The sequence below is a fragment of the Leiobunum rupestre genome, chromosome 1 (assembly GCF_980474605.1).
Source record: "Leiobunum rupestre chromosome 1, qqLeiRupe1.1.hap1, whole genome shotgun sequence".
In the NCBI taxonomy this organism is placed as follows: Eukaryota; Metazoa; Arthropoda; class Arachnida; order Opiliones; family Sclerosomatidae; genus Leiobunum; species Leiobunum rupestre.
In genome coordinates, this window is record NC_143384.1 from 73,067,408 (window position 1) to 73,074,572 (window position 7,165).

The 7,165-nt window shown below is 32.4% G+C and overlaps 1 non-coding gene across 1 annotated transcript; it reads right to left on the reverse strand.

Moving 5' to 3' along the window:
* Positions 1–282: 282 nt before the first annotated feature.
* On the reverse strand, positions 283–506 carry LOC149966332 (small nucleolar RNA U3). The gene has a single exon (XR_016473850.1). It is a non-coding gene; the product is annotated as a small nucleolar RNA U3 (small nucleolar RNA).
* Between the last annotated feature and the right edge of the window lie 6,659 nt (positions 507–7,165).

Here is a 7,165-nt window from a genome sequence, read left to right on the forward strand (position 1 = left end):
ACTTTAGTAAAATTAATCAATTCGAACAAAGATTTTTTAGTAAATATAATAAAATCGTGCCAATGTTTACTTTCGTATATTCAATAAATATTAATCATATATTTTCATAAAATCTAAATTATAAAATAGAATATAAGTTATATTTTAATTATATATTTTATGGTAAATTTACCCTCTACTTTAATTTATTTAAAACACATTTAATTATTATTTTTATACCTTTATCGCAAACAGTTAACTTTACAATCTTGTTAGGATATTACATTTGAATAGAATTAAGAAGCCACTCAGCTTCGATCCTCTCCCTCCGACAATCGATACGAGATCGAAAGTGGAACGATCATCAATGAGAAAGATACTCCCCGATAAATCGGGAAATGATCGATCTCCGCTTCCCGCTCAGGAAAGGATCGTGAAGCTCATCCTCGTGGTTGATGGGGCCTCGAATTTGGATGAACAAATTTGAGAAGATCAACTATAGGAATGATCCCTTGAAGTATGATCTTGATTATAACTTCTTTCGAGATAACATAAATAGGAAAAGAGATAACCTCAGACTAACTAAATGACCTCGGTAATCTTCAATTTAAACTATTTTAAAACAAAGATAATTATAATTTTAGCATTAATTAATACTGTCTATAATAGTAACGAGAATCCTTTGAAATTATAAAATAAATAAATGAATAATTACAACCGCCAAAATTGAAATACATAGATTATTATAGTATATTCTAAGATAGTACATTCGAATGTAAAGTTCTGTTTGTGATTTGGCAACCAGCCAAATAAAGAGAGATAATAAAGAATACCTCGCCGTTACAATCTAATCTATTTCAGAAAACGGTTTTATTCGCATTGATTTTTAACGACATTGTATTCACACAACAAAGGGTCCAGAAACTTATTTTATTAAATCGATGTGTTTAATAAAACTTAACTTAATAAAACAACCAAATAAAATACGGTATAACGTTCTAATATATATATTTAGTGCAGATTTAATTTATCCTATGAAAAAATAATCAAATAAAAGAACGTTTTCACAATAAAATATATTTTCGTTTGGTAACCCGAGACTAATAATATTTCAACTCAAAAAAATATCTAGGTTTGAGACATTTACTCTCAATATCCCAAAATCTACAATCCGTATGATTTTATTTAAAAAATGCTCACAAAAACCAAAAACAACATCATACATGATACATCGACTAATATACAAAATTGAATTTATGGAAATAAATCAAGTGGCAAATCGAAGGATGTCTATGTAGAACCCAAAATGAAAAAAGAAAATTTAAAATAAAAAAATATACTATATAATAAAGAGTACGTGTAGAAAATCTAGTGTATATAATAAAAAACCATTTTATTTTTGCTGTTCGATGGAGTATAACAAATAACCCGTATATTCTCGAACATTGTTATTCAGGCACGTAATCGGTACGACTAGAGAGCCATCTATACGCAGCTTTTTTTTATCTCAAACGCCCCCTCGCGGCAAAAAAACCCAATTTTCTTTTGTGCAATACACTTTAAACATAGCGTAAATAATGTTTGACATCTTTTAAAATAAAGAGGTTGGGGGATGAATTTCCCCCTTTTCGACCCCCCCCCCCCACCCCTCCCGGCGCCACCCCACTCCCACCCATTCATAAAACGATGGTCAAAAGACCCTCCCAGACATCATCAGGAAGATAGCTGCCCAGGAAACAAGTAAGTCACGGAGATACCCTATTAGAGATTCACACGCGAATGCTGAGAATTTATTTCGTCTGAAGCTTCCGTTTTCAACCGTACCTGACTCAAAGACCGTACCTGAATTAAAAAGGCAATAAAAGCAGTGTTGCCAATGTGTGGGATAAATCCCACATTGTGGGATAAAAGGATTTTTAAGCGAAAGTCATTGATTTTGTGGGATTTTTTACCTTAAAAGTTTTCTTATTTTTTTTTGAAAAACCGCTATTTCCAAAACATTATCTAGCTTATCTTTTTGTGAATTAAATTGAATAAAAAAATGTCTATTTTTTAATTGTTTTTTTAATTTCTTTTTTTTTGCGCGCTAGTCTACGAAACTAGAAAATATTTGGCATATTTTCCGCTGAGTTTTGGTAGGGGGCATGGCTAAAAACGTTTTCGGGGTTTGGCTGAAAATTTTGTAACTGGACTGTAATAGTTAGTGTAGGGAGCTGTGGGCTCGCGTGGCCTGAAGTGCTTGCCAGTTGCCACCACCTTCTTACGCATTGAAACCCGGCCACCTGTTTAAACTAGGAATATGAATGAGCCGTATCCTGAGATGGAAAACTATATTCTTCCATATCGGGCTCCCCGTCGCACCTACGGTAACGTAGCTTAAGCTAAATATTTAACCAACGCCTGTAGCGTCATCTTACGGCAGGCAGTAGTACTAGATTACCATATATGCGTGTACATATAATTTCGTCTGCTAGACGTTCGAAATAAGAAGTATAGTCAGTTGCAGGCTAAGAAAGACAAAATATATAGTACAGTCGGCGCAAGGATACCTCAGACCATTTCCGGCCAGTCGACCGCGCGTAATTTAAATTTGACCACTTTACGGTCAATTTCAAATTTCGTGAGTTTCATCGTTTTTTCGCGCCATCTAGGAACCGAAATTGGAATCTATTTTTTAATTTCATGTTGTCACGAGTTTCATTACTTAATGCAGCTAAAGAAGGTTCGATAATTGAAGCTCCAAATATTTTAAATAGCCCAAGAGGTTTCTATAAAAAGCATGATAAAGGTTTATTGTTAACAGGTAAAGATAAAAATATAATTTTAAACGTCTATAGCTCATTAAGACAACGTTACCCCCAAGAAAGCGTGGTAACTATTTTAAAAGAAACTGCCGATTTAACTGGTAAGACGTAGAAATAAATTTACAAAATTAAATAATTATACATACTATTTTAAATTTAAGAATGATAGGAATGCCTTATCTTTTAAATTTTCTCGCCACCACAATTATGAAATTAAAAAATAAAGATTCCAATTTCGGTCTCTAGATGGCGCTAAAAGACGACAAAAAGAGCAAAATTCGAATTTGACCGTAAAATGGCCAAATTCAAATTTCGCGCGGTGGAATGACCGGAAACAATCTGAGGCATCCTTGCGCCGATTGTACTATATATTTTGTCTTTCTTAGCCTGCAACTCACTATAGTAACGGGTTTCTGATGGAATCTGATTTTAATTAGTGGATGAAGCTGAATGTTTGCTTTTAGTAGCAAAATATTGTAATATAATATAATAATAATAATATTACAATAATATAATACACAATACATATTTACCATTATTTGTCTCTTTTTTTATACTTTTGGGGGGAAAAAACAGTATAGTTGTGTTTTTGGAAAATTAAATTGAACGCTTTTCCTTGTTTCATTGTAAAAACTATAAAAACACGTGACTGGTCAACAACTAGCAGACGAAAATATTTTCTTAAGTTCAAACTATTTCCATTAGATGTCTATATTGTATTAAGTTCAATGGTTTACCGTTGCCAAGCCTACCTACCCAATCTACCCCGTAATTTCCATCCTCCTATGTTTAAAGGCAATAAAAGTCGCTTGATGACTTAGGCCTAGTGTGGTGCCTGATGATTATTATTACTATAGCTATGAATCGGAAACTTAAAATTAATTACTTTTAACTAATTGCATTCGATAAGTATATCCAATTTAAAATTAACCATGCGCGTGAAAATATGTCGCCATTTCAGGGTATGAAACCAGGTAAATCAGCTTAACTCAAATCATAAAATAAACTGGTAGCCGAGTCCACACTCTAACAAATTCGTTCAACACGTTTTCGAGGGTGCAAGAAATGTAAAATTTTTAATCAATTTAATTAAAGTTTATGTTTAAGTCGCTAGATGACTTGAGCCTAAGGTAGTGCCTTGGGTATTAGCCTAGCTGATTATTAGTATTTTTAAAGTTTCGATTTTACTATCATAATTTAGTAATCATATTTATAATAGTTTTCTCAATTATCGTGTCAACAAAGTACAAAATATTATAAATAAACAATTCTAATATTCCCCGACAGATGGCGATATCGTATCAAATATAAACCCCGCCCTAATATTACTTCTTATACTTAAAAAGAGTCGACACGTAAGTAATTCTAATATTCTTCAAACTAAAAGCGCCAAAACTCGGGGCACTCAAAATTTTTGGGGGCGCCAAAGCCATGATACTAAAAAGCGTAATTTTGAACTCCCACTACTGAAATTAGTAAATATACCGAAATTGGCTTTATTTTGTTATTTTTTTAATTGTGAATTTCGACTTCGATGTTATATGATATTAGTTGGTATTAATTGTTTAATATAATAAAAGAATTCGCTTTTTTCATTTAATTTAAAACAACTAATCTATAAGACGATTAGCTATAGTAGTTTTCTTTAATATAGTAGGATACACGTCGATTAAATGAACTGCAGTCCTATGAACGTTTTAGCATTGTTGTAATATAGTATTGTCCAATCACTTTTCACTATTTCGTGTATCCTGGTGTAGCCCAAAAATACCAAGCCAGTGTTATATTCGTCAAAACACTTTTGATTGGCTAGTTAGATATTTCTTCAATTGAAATATTTACACTTTTGGCGAGAGGTAGCCACTTAGAAAAAATTGTACACCAGATTTCTGATTACCAAATATTTTCGATATTTCTTAAATATTTCCGATGTTTCTTAAATATTTCCAAATATTTCCCGATTTCCAGAAATATCGAAAATCTTTCCGTTTACTTCTCTAGATTTCCAACATTTCTTTGAATTTCTCTAGACTTCTAATAATTCTTTGGATTTTCTAGATATCAAATATTTCTCCTGCATTTCTAGATTTCCAGAAATATCGAAAATATTTCTAGATTTCCGAAAATAATTATTTCGATTTATCACTATTTTTATACCAGATTTCTTAAGTGACTACTCCCTCAACTTTTGGTGCCGTAAAACGCTCGAAAAGAACATTTTTCAAAACTATAGTAAAAACGCTTTTTGATTAATATACAAATATTTTAGATCATATCTTTTGCTAGTTGAGCAATCAATTATTTTTGGGGTGGGTCGGGTTGGGGATGCCCTAGTTAATAAAATACCTGGAAAACAATTCAGTCTCCACTAAATGATCTTAATTATACGGGTTCTAAGTAACTTTAAGAATGATATAAATAGGGGCTAGTATTCGAAATAAGGTACTGTAGCGAGTAGTCCTAGCTGTTGGTGGGAGAAAAGATATTTTTAAGAAATCTATATATGGACTCTCTATAAAGGTTTGCAATTTCGCCCGTCGGGTGGCGCTCTCGGCAGATCAGTGCCGTTCCATTGATTTTCATGGACCAGCGATTTCCCCCCGCGCCGTCGCGTGTAGCCGTCTACAGGCGCAGACAAATACCCAGAAACTAGATCACTCTTTTAGAGAATATATCTTGGAATAACACAAGTTTTATTTCGAAGGGAATTGGCTGGAAACTTTTCTATAATGGCTGTCACGATACTATATTATAAACACCTTGGTATTTGAAATCGGTTTCTTAAAATTTTGAAAACTGTTTTTAAAATTGTTAACTGGTTTTTGTTTTTAAATTTGTAAACTGTTTTGGTTTTTAAATTTGTAAACTGTTTAGGTTTTTAATTTTAAAACCGTTTTTTTAATTTTAAAACTGTTTTTTAATTTTAAAACTTTTTTAATTTAAATACTGTTTTTTAATATTAAAACTGTTTTTTTAATTTTATAACTGTTTTTTAATTTTAAAACTGTTTTTCTAATTTTAAAACTTTTTAATTTTAAAACTTTTTTAATTTTAATTCTATTTTTCTACTTTTAAAACTGTTTTTTAATTTTAAAACTTTTTTTTATTTTAAAACATTTTTTTAATTTTTTAAAAACTGTTGTTTAATTTTTTTAAACTATTGTTTCAAGCTTCTAGTTCGGGTGATCAAATTGAAATATTTCGCGCTGCGTCTTCGATAGGGGGCGACACTTAACGGGCTTTTTTAAATGAAATACGGAAAAGCATCCAAGGGATTTTCTTTGGAGCTGTCACTTGCTTTAAAGTTTAAATTTTCACAGGACATAATTAGTATTGGCAACAACGAGTTTAGTTAACTGAGAACGTAGGAGAATGGTACTAATCAACGCTAGGGACGGTTTGCAGCCGTATATTTTACTATACCTCTCGTGAAAAACTTTCGTTGACAAGCCACCCCTAGAAATTACGTGATTCAATTCGGAAACGACTTAGTTCTTAACGCCGTCTATCGTTCGGTGTTTAAACTAATGAAATAGTCAGTCGTCTGCTAAGTTTATAAATGTTTTAGAAATTATTTGTAATTTCTGACAATGAATTACTTAAATCAGCCAATCTCACTAGATTATCATCGCTGTCATCTGTTAAAATAGTTTAATTAACTTCAATATCCTAATAGCCAAGGTCTTAGGCCAAGGAATAAAATCAACATACCTGAAAAACTAATTACTTCGTCATCACAAGCTGCTCTTTTTTAATGTCCCTAGGTCAACTTGACGAAAACCTAACGTTTCATACATATTTGCACTAAACCGCTTTAAAAAATTATTATAATATATTAAATATAAATATAATTTATTATACATATTAAAGAGTTTATCACAAGTTCGCAGCTGTACATTCTTAAGCCTTAACCAAATCATCTAAGTCTAGCCATGGGCCAAATAATGATTTATCATTATTTGGCCCATGGTCTAGCAGGCAACAATTTGCTTTTCCCTCTGAGTGACGTATCTCCCTCCAAAAAAACTGAATCACCTTTCCGGCGAAGATGACCGTTTATCAGATTTTGCTGCCTGAAAACCGTCCCTAGCGTTGAATAGTTCCATGGTAGGAGTTTACCTTCCAGGTCTCTGAGCATAATCTCCTCCATTTTCCCAATTGTCTAACGCCATCTAGTAAGAGCATTTTCTTTAATATTTTCATTCATCATGAAATACGTAGAAGTTCAGTTCAGTTTATGCTTAAAAACAGGGTGCCTCGTCGAATTTACTCCAGGGATTTTCGTAGTAAAACATCATCGATACGTCACCCGTGATCAGGGTGGGCAAGAACCAGCCAGACTGGTTTAAACCACCCTGGTTTAAAAAATACATGGTTAAAAC